This window comes from Thalia democratica, chromosome 3 (assembly GCF_965202585.1).
Source record: "Thalia democratica chromosome 3, ktThaDemo2.hap1.1, whole genome shotgun sequence".
NCBI lineage: Eukaryota > Metazoa > Chordata > Thaliacea > Salpida > Salpidae > Thalia > Thalia democratica.
The window spans coordinates 82136259-82157846 of NC_139167.1; positions in this window are offsets into that span (position 1 = coordinate 82136259).

The window sequence follows — 21588 nt, forward strand, 5'->3', positions numbered from 1 at the left end:
TTTTCTTTATTATTAAACTTGACAGCTGGGAAATTTCTAAGGTGCTCAGAATCGACAAAATTTCTATTGTGAGCATTTAGTCGGTTTTGTATTTTGTTTTCTTCGACGGCTTCTCGGAAATCTTCGTGGAGACCCAACATTGGATCAACTGTTTTCGGTTGACAAATTCCATCTACAGGTAGTATATTTCCAATTTCGTCTGTTTGATCAAACGCATCTATTTCATCATTTAATTTTTCCATGTTTTTCTGGTCGACAAACATTTGTGGATTATCGTAATTGAAATAAACAAAGCTAGTCTTCAAACCTGGTTGTCCCGGATTGAAAAAATAAATCGATTCCAATTCAATTACACTTTTCCAACGTTCGCAAAACGAATAAAATTCAGACATAATTTCATCGTACTTGCGTTGAAATGAAAGATCAGTAGGATCATCACGAACATCAACTAGAAGACTGAACAAAAAACAGCAGTAATAGACCACGATTTTATAAAATCGGGAGGTATACTCGTCTTTCAGTTCCTTTGCTTTGTCTAATTTTATTTTTTCAGCTTCAACTACGCAGCTCTTTTTCGGCCTCTTACTTACAGCACTCAATGCGCTGTTTTCCATGCTTCGCTTACTCATGTTTTTTTTTTATAGTATAGAATGTTAAATCTGAAATGACAGAAGCAGTTAGATAATAGTGACTTGCAACTAAAATTTTTACAAAGTTTATTTAATACACAATCACACATTTAGGTCTTCTTCAATTGCTCAGTGCAGGAAAAGTGATAATACAAAGTATCGCAAAGTAAACTTAATATCAATAGGTTAATATAACTAGGTTAAGAATTATATTTACCTTGTTTTATACTTTATTTTAAGGGTATACATAAAAACTATTAAGTTTATTAAAAAACAGTTGTGGTTACTGTAATCATTATTTTCTACTTAGTTACTTAAACGGATATTAATTTGTCTTCAATCTTCAATCAAGCAAATATCGTAAATTTACCGCCCGTAAAATCTGTTTGCCCCAAAAAGTATTTCTGCAATTTGAAAATATTTAGTTATTTATAAACTAAATCCTTATTAACTCCTGCAATTAGTTACATTTTCTACTATAATTGAGTTGTTCATGAAACTCATTAACTTTAACTAAAAACATAGCAAACTTACACTCGCTGCATAGAAAACACTTGTTGCTGTAAACAATAAAATTTAAAAAAGGTGTTTATTAAAAACAACAGTGAATATTTTTGTTAGGTTAAGATTTATCAAATGTTACCTAGTAAAGTGCTTCAATGAAAATAGCATATTATGTTTTATTTTATGAGAAAAACATAAAATTGTTTACAACTATTATGCTATGATTTAAATTAGTTACACAGTTGTTAAATGAATAAACACGATTTGATTTAAAACGATAAAAAAATCAAAACTGGACTGGTATTTTGAAAAAAAATCCCGAGTTAGTCTGAGTACATTAATTATCTCCTAAGACTAAGTAATACTATTAATTCTGTTGTTTAATTGAAAATATATTTACAAGTATAAATTATCTGTTTATCAGTTTAAAATAGAGGTAGATGTTTTTTTAATTTAAAGCCAAGATAAATTTAAAGATTTTATTGATTTAAGACTCCTATTAGACAACAATCATTCTAAAGTATTGAGAAATTTAGTCATTTTTTTTGACAAAATAACTTTATAAAACAATAGTTTCAATGTTTTCGTTGTTAAAAATATGTTTTACAGAACTTAGTAGCCAAATGATAGGGCTAAACTAATACATATTTTTTTTCGAGTCTGAATTTACCAGGTTAGTGCTAAAGCTGAAAATTAGCGTTGGCTATTTTGGCTTTTTCGGTCCTCGTAAAATTTTCTATATATTTAAAAAACATTTTAGTGAATTGATTTAGTTCTTCAGTGTCTATGTCTTTTTTTATAAACTTAATATTTTTGAATTTAATTTTATTTATAAAAATATGGTGTTATAACTAAAAAACATTTCTAGACCCTCTAAAGTTTTTATGTTATTGCAACATAATTAAAAAAAAAAACGTTTAAAGTTCTTAACAAAAAATACTATAACACTGAGTAAATTTAGATTTTCTTAAATAAATTTTTATTGACAGGATAGGAAGACCATAATTAAATAACATAACTGAAAAAAAATAGACTGCAACTCAAAATATAATAAGTTTATTATAAAACATACACACTAAAGAATAATGTTAATTTAATTAACAATATTTGATAAAATATTAAAAAATATATGTATATTTGTAATAATTTATTAGGACCAAAAAAAGCCAAAATAGGTAACTCCTATGGGCTTTAGCAGACAACCAATAAACCAAGGCTCGTAGAAAAATTGTTTTATTTTAGTCCTATTATTTAGCAAATAAATTCTATAAGAAACTCTTTTTGACTTTTCTGTTTTCAAACTTTTGATTCTAAAAAATAATATTACCTGATAAGTTATGACAATTAACGTTGACAACTAAAAAATTTATAAACGAAACAAAACTATTTTCAAACATGAATAAAATTATTTAATCTGTTTTAAAATAAAGAATATAACTTTATTAAAATTATCATAATATTAAGAAAGCTACTGTAGATCAAATAACTTAGTAAAATATTTCTAAAAAATTTAAGCCTAAGTATGAACAATTTTCCTAACAGTCAAACTGAAATAGATATAGACACTAAATATTAATAAATAAACTAAAAACAAAAGTTTAAAATACTAAGCATTAAAACAAAAAAGCTGTGTAAGATAAAAATATTACTTAAAATACCCTGAAATGTAAAACAAAAACCAAACATATTTGTTTTTTTTAAAGTATAAACTAGCCTGAGAAAGCCTGTATTTGAATAAAACTATCCTTAGTAGGTTGAATTTGTTAAAACCACAAATTTCTTTTGGATTTACTATTTTTCAAATGTAAATCTAACTCACAGGTTTATTAAATGTGTTAAACCAATATACAAAACAATAAAAGTTACAATAAATACATATGAAGTCAATGTTTAACAACAAACATATTTGCAATACAACATTGAAGTAAATATTAAAATCATCAAAACTGTTTAGAGTTCACATAAAAAATAAAACTAATTTCAGTGAACAGAGAAATTTTGATAAATATGAATTTAGTTTAAAATCTTTAAATAATATTGTTTTAAAGCTTAAATTACTTGTATTCGTCATCAATGTATAATCTTTAGCCTCAAAATATTTTTTTTTATTTTAAGTTTTTTATGTTTTTTTTTTCTCCAGAAGTTCTACTTTAAAAATTTACTCTTGGCTTCATGGAAAAGATTAATATAGCCTTAAAAATGTTACATAAACTCGTCACTAATCAAAAAGAAATAAATAAAAAAAATAAAGATAAATTAAGTTGTCTTTAAAAATTTTTTGAAAAAATAAGAGCTTGTCTTATGTAAAAAATATGAGCATAGTATGCCCTATAATTAATTTTATCAAATAATTCCAATATGATTTATAATATCTAAAATAGTAAAAAGAATTTTTTTTAAATCTACACTTTAAAAAAAACTTAATTTTAAAACTAATAGTTTCTGTCAAAAATAAACCTCAACAATAAAGAACAAAATAATTGTTATGTTTTCAAATTTTAAGTCTATAAAAATGATTTAAGTTTCTTTTTTTAAATAGATTGTCATTACTATTAGTTGTATTCCAACTTACAAGGAAATAAATATATATAAAATTACTTTGGTTTCAATAATTTAATTTTTTTTTTTTATTTTACCAAAGTTGTTACCATTTTTTAAAAATGACCAAACTGAGAGTTCTTATAATTGTGACCAAAACTATACATGATAAATGATTATGGTCAGTATAGAAAACCACAAAATAAGTAAACAAAAAAAAACATTTTTGAAAACAAAAAATGCAAGTTATTAAACTTTCATAAAAAAAGGAAATATACAATTAAGTTAAAAAAGTTGTAAATATTCAAAAAATAATATTTTCAGCCAAAATATGTTCATTCTTTCTATCAATGAAACTATAAAGATATAAACAGTATATAAAAAAGTAAAAATACATATTTAGGGTACTAAGTTTTAAAATAAAAAAAATTTAAAAACAATAATTTAATATCCTGAACTGTGAAAAAAAATTAAAATTATTTTATTTTCAGTATAAACTAGCCTAGGAAAGCCTGTATTAAAATAAAACTAGCCTTAGTAGCTTGAATTTGTTAAAAACACAAACTTTTTTGATAAAACTATTTTTCATACATAAATCTAACTTACAGGTTTATTGGAACTGTAAAATACACAAAACATCAAAAGTTAAAATGATTTCACATAAAGTCCGTGTTTAACAGTTAAAAATATTTGCTATCAATTAAGTAAATCTTAAAGAACTGTTCTGAGTGCACATAAAATAACAAACTAGTTTTAGTGACTTGATTAGTTTTAAGTATTTAAAACTTTATTTTATTTCAACTATTTCAATTAAACTGACTTAAACAAGGTTGCAAAATGCTTCTAGCAAATCTTCTCAAGGTTTTCAAAACTTCCTCATGGCTTTTAAAAGTACATATTTTTGAGTCTATTTTAAGTTTTAAGTTTAGTAAAAAGTAAAACGATGTGTTAAATAACACAAAAGCATTAAAAAAAGTTCTATAAAGCTATTTCCAACGTGTTATTTTTTTATAAAAAGATTTTTTGATTATGACAAAAAAAAGTTTATCTATAAGGTAAATTTTGTGTTTCAAGTTTTTTGTGTGTCAATTTTTCTACTTAACATGTAAATACAGTTTAAAGTTGCAGTTTTTTTAAGGTCTTTTTTCAAAATCCCTCAAATTCCAGGTTTTTTCCAGGATTTCAAATTTTTGGCAACCATATTCTTAGTTAAATTACTTATCTTTATTATTAAAATATAAACTTTAGCCTCATAAATAACATACGTGATATTAATTTTTTTAATATTAATTTTGTACTAAAGTTTAACTGTACAAATATACTCTTGGTTTTTTTTAATACATTAATAAAACTTTTGAAATATTACATAAACTGGTCACCAATCTATCATGTTTAAGATAAAGAACAATTATAGATAAAGAAAAAACTTTATACCCTTTTTCTGTATTTTTCTTTAAAAATATTTAAATATCATTCCCTTTCATTCTTAAATAATATTTTTCTTTTAAATAATGTAGCATAATATTTAATTTCTATTTATTTGAACTACATCAAGCACTAAGCAATGTGATCCTTAATAGATAAAATGGCTTCTAATGTTTGTTTCTTGTAAATTTAACATTCAAAGTTCAAAAATTATCCAAAAAAGCACAAGCTAATTTATTATCGTATAATTTTTTTTAACTTTAATAACTTAAATTTTAGAGGTATTTCAAGCCTGATGGTACGTGTTTCGAAGTTCACATCCTGATTACTTTTATATAATGAAAATGATTAAGTTATCAATGCTTAGTTACAAGCATAGTATTGCGCATCATAGATAATTAAAAAAAAAAGTTAAACTTTAAAAAATTTGCCATAATTGTTTAATATTTTATATATTTTTATTCATTTATTGTATTTATTATAAGAATTTTTAAAAACACTATCTTTTTAAATATTGCAGTTTTTGTAGTAAATATTGAGTAGTGTTTTGTATTTTGAATAAAAGTTAATAAAAAACTTAAGATATAAGATGTTTTTTATTCAAGGATCTATAAGCATTGTGTTAAATTTTCTTTTATACTTCTTGTTTAATTAGCAAATAATAATATTTTGGTAAAATATATTTAGTTTAGAAACGTGATGACAAGAAATAGTATTTTTGATACAGGTAAAACCAAATACTATTTATACTTACGATACATATAGTTTTACAGCGTTTCAACGTATTTAAATGGTTGAATATTGAATATTTACTTTTAATGGTTTTATCGAAATATTTTCTTAAGATTTTAGCTAAGTTTTGTACGTAAGCTAAGTCAAATAATAAATACTAATAATGACTTAATGAAATTTGATTTTTAACGAACTTAGAATTATTATAACAGTAACAAAAAGTATTTTCTAGTAAGTTTTCAATGTGAGTTCCTGTTTTTCTTACTATAAAGACAATGTTTAATTTTATTTTTTTATTTTAAATATGTTGAATAAAAAGCAGGTTATGTTTAAACTAACAAACTGTTTGATATAATGCATACAATCGCTTACTAAAGCCACAAATCGAAGTTTTCAAATATTTTGTAACATATATACTTAGAGATTATTATTAAAATACTACGAGGAGTTGTTAAAAGTAATTTTGTTTGCAGTATTTAAATTGAACTAATAATATTAAAGGTTTTTTTTTAATATTTCTGTTTATGAATAGTTGTGTTTTGTGAAATATTTAGTTTAATGATCCAGTAGTAACCAAAAGATTATGCAGTATAACAATTTTAGAAAACTTTGTATTAAGAATCTAGATTAAACTAAGTTTGTTAAATATATGAATAATGATCTTTCAAAACTCTTTGTTTTATATTTTGAGGTTTTAATAGGTTTAAAAATATCGAAAATATATACAAACTTAGTAACTTCTGAGTATTTGATTTATTAACTTTACTTACTGATGTTTTAAAATGATTCAAAAACTAGATATACGATTAGAATAAATAAAATGACCATAAATCTTTGACTCGAATAAAAATTTAAAAACGTCACAAACGTGGTATTTTTATTTCGTATGTCTTACACTTCTAGTATATATAGAAAAAACTTTTATACAGATATGGTTCTACATAATTATCTATTATTTTAAGCTGTTTTTTTTTTTTAATTAGAATTCCACTACTACTTCAGCTGTGCTGGTGGCTTGCTTACTCCTTCGTGTCTGTAACTTTCTTGTAATTGAAACAAAATACCTGAACAAAGAATATGTTTGACAAAATAATTAATATATTCCTCATAAACCTACATCACAAAAGTCAGTATGAAACAAATTATTTCAACAATTTTAACCAGAAACGTTAATATAAACTTATAGTTCAACTATAAACAAATACTATTTGGTTCTTTTGTTTTTGAATACCTGTAAAACACGTTACAAGCTTTAACCTACAAAACCGAAATATAATTTTATTCTTATCTATTTAAATTTCATCGCGCAAAAGTTTCTTCGTGCAATTTTGTCCCATCGTGAATATTTGAAACCAACTCTAAATTTACGGCAGTTTGTAATTTGTCTGCGAATTGCATTTTGTTTAGAGCAAAACGATAAATGTATAAATAAATATGTCTACTTCTTAACAGATTTAGATTAAAAACTTATAGTTTTATTGAAACTTTAGAAATATTTAATTTTTCGGTTTTGAATTTTATTTTAACAATTTAATGATTACTTTTAACTTAAAAAACTATTTTACCGACTAAATGCAATTGAAACAGGAAAATTTTGTGTTACAAAACATTTAAAACCCTATGTCCATAGCTTAAGTACGAAGTAAATAATTCAATTTATATTGACGAGCAAACATTGTCATAGAATTTGTTCGCTTCTTTTAAAGTTAGAACTGCAGAAACATTTTATTGGAAAAAAGCAAAAGCAGCTGTGAATTATAATAAAAAACATATTGTATTCAAATTATATATTTTAAGAGGTATACCACGTTTACAACGGTTCCAAAAGGAAAACATCGATATGGCTGAATAAAGCATTGAATTTTGAACCTAACTTTATATACATATATAATTTCGCAGCTAGTGTTTGCTGTTAGCTAATGACGTCAATAAGGTACAAAAGTTTATTTTGCGCTGCATTTGTAGCCTTTAAATTTTGTTCGTAGGTACAATGAGTGCGATATAAAAATGTGGCAAAAGTAACGGCTAGTTTTTATATAAATATTTATTTCTATCTAATTAAGTTGATAATTTATTTTGACATATAAGATTAACTTCAATGACAGCTGAGCAATGACTGAAAAATTTAAATTTTAGTTAAACATTTTAGTTAAGAAACGATAATTTTATACAGTTAAATGTTTAATCAATAAATGAAAAATATATTGAAACAACTAGTTGTATACAAAATATTTTATTATAATATATAAAATATTAATCGTTCTTCAAACTTACAGTTTCATTTGAAAACTTTAACCCTTTTAAAAATTTGTTAGTTATTTTAAAAATGTCTTAGTCTTTAGACAGCTATTAAGTTTTTCATTGTTCACATAAGTAAGATATGAAATTAAAACGTTAATGTTTTGTTTAAATTTACAAAACGTCATTGTATCTTTATAATCTGGTAATTAATGTTTATATGAGTCTTTTTATGTCATAATCAAACTACACGAAAATGAAAAGTTTGAGTAGTTAATTCTTTTTAAACGAAAAAATAATAGATAAGTAGAATACTGTTTATAAATATATTCATAACAAATACTTCTTTGAATATAGTGCATCTAAAATTTGATTGTTAATAATACTATTTTCATATATTACATCAAAATTTATTTTAATCAATACATGATCTCAAATTACATCAACAAGCAAATTAAGAAAATCAGTAGTTTTATTAAGTTTATTCGAATTTATTTAATGCAAAATAAATCATATTGTTAGAATACATTTAATTTTGAAGCATTATTAAGTACACGTAAGTTATGATATGGTTTATTTGTAAAATTAATTATTTTAAAGTTTTTATTACCAAGCATAAACCCGTAAAAAAAGTTTGTTTAAACATTATTTCATATATAATATTTTTTACTATAATAATTCTAAATAATGTTAAATTATTTTTTTTATGAAAATACTTTGTTTTTTTGAAAATTATTAATAAAGTACTTTTTCATTTCAATTCTATAAAAGGCGAAAAAAAGTTTAAGTAAAGTACTTAAAAAAATGTTTTTTTTTTTAATATAGACTGATTTTTAGAATTTTGTTTTTTAAGTCTTTCTAATACTAAGCAATACCTGCAAATTAAAAAATAAGTATTTTAGTTAATACTTTTTAAAGTGCATTTAATTAATTCTTAAACGACATCGATGGAAAATTTATTTTCACATATCTAACTATTTATATTAGTATAGTTTATATAGTTGCCAAAAATACGGCTGTGTCAAACTCGACTAATAATAGTTCGGGCTAAAATAAAAAAAGTGCAGTTATATAGTTAAAAGTTTAAGTCTAACTCTTGCGATTAGATTTTACGTAAAAAATAACTAAATAAATTTTAAATAAAAATCTTAAATAATGCATGGTTTTTGAATATAAGAATAGTACAAAAGTAAATGAAAACAACTAAAAATGTTTCTTGAGTAGCTTTAGTTTAGAGTTTGTATAATAAGTGCTTCGCCTTTTAAATTACTTTTGCTTTCAAATTAAAAACAAAAACTTTATCTTCCTCTCAACTTACTAGTTAATATTAATTTTGTTTTATTGAACTTTTTTAAGCTTAAGACGTTTTATAACATTAAAAATTATTCTTACTTTGTCTAAATTAAACATGTGGTAGCTTTTTAGACTCGACAAGTTTTGTTAGAATATTTAATCAACAAATTTTAGAACAAAGTAGTTTACTTTATACTAAACAGCTAAATTAATAAAAATTAAACACGGAACGGAAACATTAAAAAAGTTTAAAAAAAATATTTTATATTAAGACGCTGATAATCAAAAGTTGTATTTATTTTATTGACGTCAGTAGCTTTCATTCAAATTTTTACTTAAGTCTTAAGTTTATATTCAGTATAACTTTTTAGGCGTCAAGTATGGAAATTTATTTTGAAACCGTTGAAGACGCGGTAAACCGATTCTAACAAAATAATTTTTTTCATTTACGAGCTGCAAGCTTAATAAATAAAAATAAAACTACAATAATAGTTTTCATAAATGATATCTTTAAATGAATAATTTTTAGTTGTTATTAACGTTCATCATCAAGTATACTTAACTTTATTTGGTCTTTCTACAATATAACTTATTTATATTTGTTATTGCTATAATAATTACATTTTTATTCTTAGCTTTAAATTTATTTAAAAGTTCAACAGCTTCACTAACTAAACTAAATTGAGAAAATTACTGTCGTCAAACCTTAAAAAACTAAAACTAAATACAAAAACGAAACTTCAAGAAATACTTAACCCCGAATATTTATCGAATTTAAAAACTCGCAAATAAAAACCATAAATTTTAGAGTAAAAAGATATAAAACTCTCAAGCAGACATGTTAAAAAGCTCTGCTTTGTTTACTCGAGCGTGAAATTACTAACTTAAAACAAGCCAAAGTTTATACGCTTCATTGCTGAATTACCATAGTAACTATTAGCATTTTACCAACTCTGCTCTCAAGCTTTGTAAAACGTGTTGTGCAAAAAAGTGAAGATAAAGGACCTTTTTACATGTTATTCTTGTTAAAAGATTTTTAACAGAGCTAATAGTTCTAACAGAGCTAAATTTAATTAACTTGAATTTCAAATAAACATTTCAGATACAACCGATGAAAGACAGATAGTACAATAAAAGTAGGAATTTAAAAAAGCAAAATATACTAATTTACTAAAAATCAATGTTCTACTTGATTTTTTTTTGTAGTTTTCCCTTTCAATAAGGATTTTTTTGTACTCTATGAATATGAATTAACATAAATAAAATTTTAAAATTAACTTTTTTATATGGTAAAAAACAACTGTACAAAATAAATTCAGCTACATTATTTTGAAGTGGGAAAGGGTCAAAATTGCACGAAGACAAAATTGCACTAGGTTACCAAATTGCACGAAGATACTTTTGCACAAAGATTATTTAAACAAGGTTCAATTTTGCACAAGTTACAATCTTACTCAGAAGATAATTTTTGCACGAGAATAAAAAAACTAAAAAAACTGAAAGATAGATTAAAAATTTAAAAAAAAGTTACTGACCTAGGTTAAGGGTTAGGGGTAACAGTGATAGAAATGTAAAAATTTAAATTAATAATAAATTTCGTTATGATAAAAAAAAAATTAAAAGTAATTTAATTATAAGGAAAAAAAAAGCTACCGACCAAGGGTAAAGGTTAAAGGTAACAGTTACAGAAAAAAATGTTTAGTTAAAATAAAAAAATTATAAAAAAAAAAAAAAAATTAAACCCCCTGCAAAAATGTCTAAGTGTAAAAAAATTTCCTCGTGCAAAAATGTCTCAGTGTAAAAAAAATTCTATCATGCAAAAGTCTCTTCGTGCAATTTTGTTACCTTATACAAAAATGTTTTCGTACAAAAGTATTTTCGTGCAGTGGGTCATCGTGCAATTTTGTACGCTCGTGCAAATTTAAAGGCTACCCTTCTAAATTATAAGTTAAAAGCATAGTTTTGTCTTTAAGTATAAACACTATTGTTATTAAATTTGAAGCTAAAAATCTATTTTAATAAATACTTCTTTATACCCGTAAATATATAGATTATATTTAAGTTTTGAAAAACTTTTTAAACATTTATTTAGCTTTGATCAGGGTTCCCACTTACTCAGGGAAACTTAAGGATTTTTTTATTTTTAAAAGTCTCAAAGTATTTTGTTTTTTTCATAAAAACATTGGGAGACTTAGGGCAGTTTTAAAATCTTATAGAAATCTCAGGATAGGCTCATTAAATACAGGCTATTTCAGATCTTTGCTAAATCTTGCAAGCAATCGAGATAAAAATATTAGTGACCACCTGGAAAACAGTACAGTATTTGAATAAATACAGCTACAATACAGAATGAAATACTTGAATGTGTTCTTCAAAATTATAAAAACAAAGTTACTGCTCAAGTCAGTGAAGCACTTTTTAAGCTATAAATGCTGATGAAACCACATACTTTTCTGTCCAAAATCAACTATCCTTAGTCATCAGATATATACAAACTACAAAGTTGTAGAAATATTTTGGGGCTTTTTCCAACCAGACATAGTCAATGCTGATGGAATGGAAAATGTTATTCTCACAGAGCTGGTAAATATTTTGAAAGGAGGTGAAAAGAAAGTCACACATATTTATGATGGTGTTTCACTCATGCAGGGAAGGATTTGAGGGATGCATGTAAAAGTAAAGCAAGTATATGAAAACTTACTTCATTCACTGTGCTGCTCATCAGCTTAATTTAGATGGAAGTGAAAGTTAAGCGTCTTAATATTTACGTGTGTGAAGTTAGAACTTTATATTTAATTTTTTAGTTTGATATTCAGTTATAATTTTTTTTGTACCAATGTAAGTTTTTCTTTAAAATTTTGAAGTTTGTTTATAAAGATATTTTGTATGTAGATATTTTAATTTACTTTTCAAGACTATTTAGGCATTCCATTTTTGTTAAGTTGAATATTAGTAAAAATAATTTTCTTAATTTAGTGTTTTGTCTTAAACTTTCAAGAAACATTTAAGCTAAAAGAAATATGATTATAGAGAATGTGTTTTAAGATACAAACTAAGTTAGTTTTATCTAAATTTTTCTATTATTTTTAATTTAACAGCTTTCTTAACAACTAACATTCATAAGTGAGCAAAAAAAAATTAGTTGTTTAACTTAATCAATTTTTTTTAAATTCTTTTATTAGATTAAATTTTCAGTTTTCATTTGTTGTTTAAAAAATTTGTTTTTTCAAATAATTTTTGAAAGTACTTTTTTTTTGAGATTTCCTATTTCACATTGGCAAATAAATGTAGTTGTTTTAGAAAAAGTCTTTATCTAACATAAAAAATGTTTTAAAATAGAATTTTTTTTTCTGCACAATCTAAGAAAATACCACACAGCGCCAATGTTTAAATCATTTTTTTAGATATTTAAAACTTGTTAAGAACTTTTGAAACATTCTCAATAGTTATTGACGCTATTAACTAAGTACATAATGTTAAGGAAAAGTTTTTGAATTTGAAAAATAAATCTGAAAGCTAAATAAAAGCTTGATTTCTTAATAAGCAATGTGATGCTTGAGTAACTTTGTGGCTTCTTGCTTATTAAACTCTTAGAATTATGTTAGGAACTTGATAACTACCTTACAATTTATTAAAAACTACTTGAACTTGAAAACTTAATTGCAAATAATCGTTTATTTAGTATTTAGCGTTCAATTATCATAGCAAAAATAACATTCTGACAACCCTGCTAGGTGTTTTTTAATATAAACAATTTTGGACCAATTTTGTATCTAAATAGTACTTTTATGTCTTACCAATATACTTTTTTTTAAATTAAGTCGAAGTTAATCATTATCAAAACCTATCATAATGATATATTCTAATTTAAAATGTTGACTTTTGCTAAAAACTTTTGAGTTAAGTGTTTTTTTGTAGTGCAGCTTTTCATTTTATTCAGTAAATTTTTACATAATGATGACAATTATTGTTATTTTAATTTTTTTAATTATGTAATGTTGGGCTTAGGCATCAAAATCTAAGCCACTTTAATGGGATACAAAATTAGAAAAAAACTAACAAAATGGATAATTTGTTTTTAATTGCCAAGGTTAGAAGAATATGTGAAAAGTTTTTAATAAATTTTGAAAGTTATCCCTGTAATATGACCTTACTATACTTAATAGTTTTTATATTTTTAACTTACATAATTGTTGTACTTTAAAATAAATTTGTAGAAATTTGAATGTGAGCTTTAGTTTAAACTTTTTTTTAATTTATTTAAATCAGTTCTAAATATGTATTAATTTTATTAGAGTTTTCAAAAATCTAAAATATGAATAAATATAACGAAAATTATGTGGCAAAAAAAAAAACAATAATTTTGTACAAGTATAATTTGACCAGTTCTTTTTGTTTTTAGAGGTGTCAAATAAATACTATTAGTAGGTAAACTGCATAACTATATATATATGTAATACACTTACAAATAAAAAACCTGCACATTTAAATTTAAACAAAAACAGAAAAATGAACTGTACTAAAATAATTAAACTTCACTAAAAAAACGGTTTAAAAAAAAGTTATTTAGAATATTTCCTATCAGAGTAACGAGGGTTACTTAGGGTCGAATAGTTTTTTTTTGCAATTTTAAAATATGTCCAAACTTTAGCTCTAATTATGTTACTTATCTTTAAAGCTAATTTAGTTTTTTTTTAAGAGAACGTCACTTTGCCTTTAATTTTAAAATAAAATTCATTGGATTGGGTTTGAATTTAGTATTGGTGCCCCTACAAAACTTTTTTTTTATTTAAATTATTATTTTTTTAAATAATTAAAGATTTTTTTTTTCATTTACGGATTAAACTTGAATTTTTAAGATGAACTTTTTTTTGATTAAACTTTTTTTATGACATCCTAAAATAAAATTTTCCAAATTATTCAAATTTAACATGTGCTTACTGCAAATATATAGCATTAATCGAACAGTTTTTGTTTTCAATATTATTGTTTAACTAAGTTTCTACTAAGAAAATATTAATTTTTTTTATTTTTTATCATTATATGACCTATACAAATTTTACATAAATTCATAGCACTTGAGATAAAAATCCTCAAATTATGTAATTTTATGTAAAATTTGTACGGGTAATATAATTTTAAAATTAGAAAAATTGATTTTATCTTAATTTAAAACTTAGTTAAATAACAATATTGAAAATATAAATTAGTTGATAAATTTTATATATTTGTAGTAAAGCTATAATTGATTTAAATATTTGGGGTATTTGGGGTATATATAAACAGATTTAAAGAAAAAAAAATTCCAAAATAAAAATCTTAGTTTAATAAGTAAGTTATAAAATAAAATAAAACTTTGTTTTTTTTTCCGATAAAAGCTAAAATAATAAAAAGAAATTAAAAAAAAAACCTTAATTTTTTATTAGTTTTTGTTTTTAAAAATAATCAGAAATATTAGTTATTTTGGTAGGATGAGGCTTTAGCGATCAACAGAAAACTTTATCTTTAAAATCTAAAACATTATTAGGTTATTAAAAGCAATATTTTTAAGCATGTTTAAATACTTATGTGAAAGAAAAAAAAATAAGTTTTATAGTAAATTGTTTTAATGATTTTGAATCTTAATTAACTTCTTAATTTTTCATATATAGATTATTTATTTACAACGAATTTTAAAAAGATAAAATATAAGTAATTTTTTCAGTTATTTTTTTTGTAGATTTTGCAAGCCATTTGTGACTATTTTTATCCAAAAATTTTAAATTATTGTGTGTATTGGACTGAAAAAAAGAAAAACTTTATGCAGTTTATTTTGTTTTAAATTTATAAAATACTCTTTCTAGTAAAAAAGAAACAGAACTAGCTTACTTATATCTTTATGGACATTTAACTTAATTTACATTAAATATAGCTAGTTTACGAAAGAGATAGACCATTTAGTGGTGATTTTTCTAATTTATGTTTTGGAAAAAATCAATTGTCACTATAAATAACTTATAATGGTTTAAGCATTAAAGTACAGAATATATTTTTAGGCTAAAGTAGCAAAATTAGTTTCAATCAAGTACTATAATGTAAAAAAAAAATACTACACTTTAAACTAATGTCCTGATAAATTAGTCAAAATAACATGTTCGGGTTTTAAAGTACTTAGAACTTACGATAAAAACAACATTAAAAAAATGACATCTTAAAATAAAAAAAGAAATTTGCCTCAACATAAACCGGGAAGTAAAATAACTTTAAACAACAATATATAAAATAAACACAGTTTAATGAAAAGTAATTTTTGCAATATTTTATATTTGAAAGCATTTTTGCACCGCTATTTTTAAGTACTAGCTAAAATAACAATTGATTTTATCGTAACTTTTAAATAAAATATTTACGAACAACTACTCAATTACTACAAACAGTTTCAACTACGTAATCGGTATTTAGTACTTAAAGGCAGATAAAATTTTAATAAAAGTTGTACTTGTTTAGTGTACTAACACATTTCAACTTACACGATAGCTATTTAGTATATATAACTATCTCTACTATGGACAAAGAAATATCAAATGTTACTAGTTTCAGCGCTACTGATGTTTGTGAAGCTAAAAAAAATCGTAAAAAATTAGCTGATAATCGAAATGACAGTTCAGTTCAAACCTTTGCAAAACTGTGCAACGAAAAAATATCAAACAATGTTAACAGAAAATTGTTGAACAATTTCAATGCTTACGTTCAATCAAGTTAGTATTTTTTGTCAATTACTTTATCAAACTTGTCCTGAACGAGACGTTAAAAGTTGTCCGTGGTGTGCAACTCGATATCCGTCAGGTTTTTTCGTTCACCAGGTCCTACGACGAAATACTTTGAGTGATCTTTTATTGTCGTTTAATAAACAATTAATGAAGACTTTTGTAAATACTATTTTTTATTTACGAGCTATTTTTTTTTTATTCTAAGGTTAAGGTAGAACTTTAATGATGAAAATCAAAACTTAAAGTTTATACAGTTTAACAGTTCGCAAACTAAATAAAGTTTTTAATAAGTTCCACGAGTTCAAGTTAACAAGGTTTGGTCATACCCATTTGATCATCGAACCACAAGCCTTCGATAAACTGAACCCCGAGAGTTCTTATTGAAACTTTCCATTCAATTGCAAGGAAAAAACTTATACCCGTCAATCTAAAAATGTTTTATAAGGTTTTCGCGTGAAGCAACCGTTTGTTGGTAAAAATTAATGACGTCAGTATTGTATTTGATCAAGTTAGCACATTGCCGACTATGCAGCTGTCTAGTGCAATAGCTAATATAATAAACTAGCTGCAGATTGACTGCTTCAAGTTTTTTAGTCGCATCTGAATAACGAGTTTCAATAAGAACGAATCCAAGTCTCAATCTACCAAAGGCTTGTGGTCTTATAAGAAACCTCGTTTTGTCAAACCTTGTTTATTTTGGCTTGCCACAGGGCGTAAACTGTGTAAACTTTCGTAGATCTTTTCTTGTATCCATAAAAAAAACATCTTTGTAACTTGTTAAATTTCAGGTAAACCTAAACTAGAAGGCAACAAGTTAACTCAAGTTTTACTGATGAATAAAATTTTTTTAAACGATAAAGCTGCACGTATGATAGTTAGTCACATCAAGGAGATAATTAAGTACGTAGCTATTGATAAACATCAATTTATTGCTACTTTCTAACAATTATTTAGCTTTTATAACTTGTTAGATATTAAAAATGAGACTTTAGATTACATTCACCGTTGGTTTACAGTTATAGCTAAAACTGAAAACTTTCAACAGCTAGATTTTAAAAGCGTCATGAAAATACTGTCTAGTTCTGAACTAAACATTTCTTCAGAATACGAAGTTTTTTATGCATCAAACTTTTGGCTGAGCTGTGAAAGTTTTAACAGATGTGAGTTTGCAAAACAAATGTTTTTAAAAACTCGGTTTCCATTAATGTCCGATCATGTGACTAAAAGTCTTTTGGAACAGGACAAAGATTCAAACAATTTTTCTTTTTTTCATAGAAACAAGGAGTGTCTTGTGTTTGTAGAAGAGGTACTTAAAAACAAGAAAAATTTTTACAGAAAAAAGTCAAAAATTTATCACACAAACAGATATTGTAACAGCAGCAAGTTTAAAATAATATTATGTGGTGGGCATAATCATAGAGCTTCAAAACCAAATCTGAACATGTATGATTTTGAAGCAGATAACTTCCAACAAGTTAAAAAGTATACTCGAAGTATACTCAATGAATGGAGGATTGATGGTGCTGTTAGTATCAGAAATGAACTTTACTTTCTTTTCGTTAAACAAAACAATGAAAACGCATTTGGAAAACATTCAGTTGCTACAAAAACGTGGACAGACTTACAACTATATTATGATGTACGAGTAGTTAGTTACTGTATGTGCCCGTTTGTAGATAGTATATATTTTATAGGAGGATGTTTTTATGACGAGATTGGTATTGATGATGAAAGTAACTATAAAATTGGAAATTCTTGCGTAGTTTTTGACACAACTACTGGAAAATGGAAAGAAATTGCTAAAATGGAGGATTTTAGAATACGTTCTGCTTGCACAGTTTTCGAAGGAAAAGTTGTAACTTCTGGTGGATATAGTGAAAATGGTAATCTTCGCACAGTTGAAGCTTACGACCATGTCGCTGATAAATGGTCATACATGCCAAGTATGATTAATCAAAGTTACTCTCACGCCATGATAGCTATAAGCAACAAGTTGTTTGCACTTGGATGTGGTGAAAGTTGTGACATTTGTGAAGTTTACGATTCTACAAGTAACCAATTTGTGGTTTTTAAAGGTCCTTCTGGGTTTTATAGGAACTACCACCATCATGTTATTCCAATTGGTATGAAAATTTTGGTTTTTAAACGTTCAACAAAAATGGCAATTTACGATGTAGATCAAAAAGAATGGTCTGAAGACACCTTTGAAGCTAAAATGCATATTAGTGGATTTTTTTGTTTAAGAATACCAAGCTTAGAACTTTGACGTTTAAAATTTTTTTATGAACGGTCTATAAAACCTTCTGGTTTTACAATGCGTATAAGTTAAAATTATTTTTCAAAACAGCCTAGCTCAAACTTTTGATCTTAAATACTTTTCTATACTTGGAAATACTTATTTAAGAAATATATAAAAAAATGTATTGAAATTTTTTATAAATGTTGTATAAGTTTTATATAATGTATTTTTTTTTTTAATTCTAATTTCTTTCAATTATTTTTTTGAATATCTGTAATAAAGTAATATAAAATTAAAAGTAGTTTAGTTTTTTTTAGTTGCTCATATAAATGATTTTTAAAGTTGGGTATTTTTTAGTTAACCACTAGATTAGGGTTTCCAAAGTAGGTCATTACAAAAGTTAAGGGGGCCATGTAGTCATAGTTTGAAACTTACATTAAGTATTCTCGAGTAGACGATGAAGATCAAAATAAAGTTTTGTAACAGTAGTTTAATTAGATATTTTTATTGGAGACCCATAGATTTTTGTTATTTCTTTGAAGGGGGCCATTTGAAAGAAAAAATTAGAAACTTTGATTAAAATATATATCTCGAAATATCTATTTTATAAAATAGGCTTATACAGACTCCGTTTATTAAAAACTTTGTATGTCTGTTTAAACAAAACTATGAATTTTAACACAAACTTTAGTTTTTTTTTAGTCATTTTAATCATAAACTATAATACGTTATATTACCGACTAAAAAGTTTTAAATATTTTTTTAGTTTAAATCTAGTGTATTAGATTTGAACAATGTTTTATTACCCAATTTTTAGACTTTTCAGGGTATTTTAGACTTTTAGAGTTAAAGTTTAATATCTTTAAATTATAATTGAATCGTTGCCTGATGGTGCTGGGATTCTAATAATAATTTTTTAATCTTTATGAGTTAAAAATTTCAAAAAATCAAGAATTAACTTTTTAGCAAACAGATATACAAATATAAAATAACTTATATATAGTTATTAAAATACCATTAAATGATAAAAAAACAAACTATCATGTGGTGTAGTAGTCTAAAGATGATTTAGAGAACTATCTGAATTGAACTTTTCAAGGTTTAAAAGCTTCAAACAATATTATTAAATAAAATCAACTAAGTAAAATAAAACTTGATTAATTTTTCGGACATTTTTTAAGTAGAATTGTACTAAATCAAAAGTTACTTACATTATAATACATAATCAAAAGTTATTTACACTAAGTTACAATTTATAATGGGAACAAGATCATCTTAGTAAAAAGTTTCCCAGAAATCAAATAAAACTTTAAAACTTATAACTATTATGACGTCACAGTTAAAATTTTATTTTAAATTTATTTGAGCTTGGCAAAAACGAGCATTTTTTGTTACGAAAACTTATAATCTTTCAGTGTTATAAATTCAACATTCATTATTCTAAGTTAATCAAATAACCAAAGCAAAGTCAATAGTCAACGCTTTTTGTAAAATTCTAAAAATGTTATTTTCTTTTTTCTTTTCAGGGGTTTCACAGGAAACAGGAAATCAGTAAAACCACGCCCCTGGATTAAACTATAAAAGTTTTTGTTGAAACTATAAAATAGAAAGTGTAAACTTTAATATATATTAAAATCTTTAGAAAACCAAAATTAAAAATAGACTAGTCGGAATATTTCTAATACAACTGTTTTAAAAATTTATGAATAGCCATTTCGTTTTTTTATCGTAAGTTATAAAGTAGTTTACTAAAATGGAGTCAACTTATATTGTTAACAAAAGTGTAAAGTTTTATTTGCTGACTATATTATCGAAACATTTTCAAATTAAATAACTTAGATACTAAGTCCCTCAAAATGTTGAAAGTTAAAGAATACATTTTGCTATATAATTTCTTCTAATTTTATTCTACAGTTACAACTTTTCAAACTATGAGATTTAATTTACTGCACTTTAACAGTTTGTTTTTGTTTTCGATTTCTTTGAGTGAAGAGTAAAAATTATTTAAACTATAATTTTAATTTTAAGCACTACTGACGTCACTTAAAAAGTCAATAATATCAAGTAGAACATATTGTGACACAATTTTTGTAAATAATATGTTAAAGTATGAGCATTATGTTGTAATTTGTTTTTTAATTTTCAGTTTAAGATTTTAAATGTTAAAGACAATTAATTTTTACAAATAATTTTTTTCTTTTACTAGTTTGTAAATTGTGGTTCAACCGAAAAACAAACAATGCAATAGTTTATTTAATAATTGTAATGACAATATGTGAAGTATTTCATAACAAGTTAAGGAATTATACTTTTTTATTTACTGAAAACGTCTTTATTTAAAAAATTACATACTTGCAATTTTACATAGTCAAATTAATGATGTTTTTTGTTATTTTATATTTTTGTACTAATTTATTTAGATTTAGCAGTTTTCTAAATAAAAGAAAACTAATGTGTTATGAATAAAATATCTTTTTCATTTAATGCTGTATTTTGTTTTAAGGTAAAATCAAATGAACTCAGTTTCTTAATGTTTTATTTTGAATAACATAAAAAACATATAAAGATTTATGAAAAAGTTTCAACTTTGCAAACCAAAATAACTAACTGTTTGTTATTTCAATAACGTTTTAAACACAAAGTTGATTTAGGTTATAAATACAAGTAAAAAAAGAAAAAAAAAACTTAATGAGTATAGGTAGTCAAATATATTTTTACAACTATCGTTGTTTTCAAATAATCTATGTCTGCTTTTAAAATTTCTCATATATATTATATTTTTTAACGTAATTCAGTCGATTTTGTTAAATATTTTTATCAACGACCCATAAAATAAACTAGATTTTATATTTTAAGTTCTGCATTTAATAAAAATATAAATAAGTATTCTAAAACAACAAAAATTATTCAATACTATTCTCGATTGATTTAATTTATTTGTAAATTAATAATTCATTTTTGTATAAAACTTTATGTTTATATATTTTTACAGGTTCTCTATTAAGTTTTTAAATCAATACAAATCTTTATTATGCTAAATATGTTGTTAGTTTATACTATTGTTGATATTGTAAGGGCGCTTATATAAGTTCAAAGAGTATGATAATTAATTTACCGCGTTTCTAACGATTTAAAAGAAATCAAATTTCTGTACAAGCTCCGGACTACTGTGTAAGCACTTACTGAATCTATTTATACAATCTTAATAATAGAGTAATTGTGCTAATTATTGACGTCACTC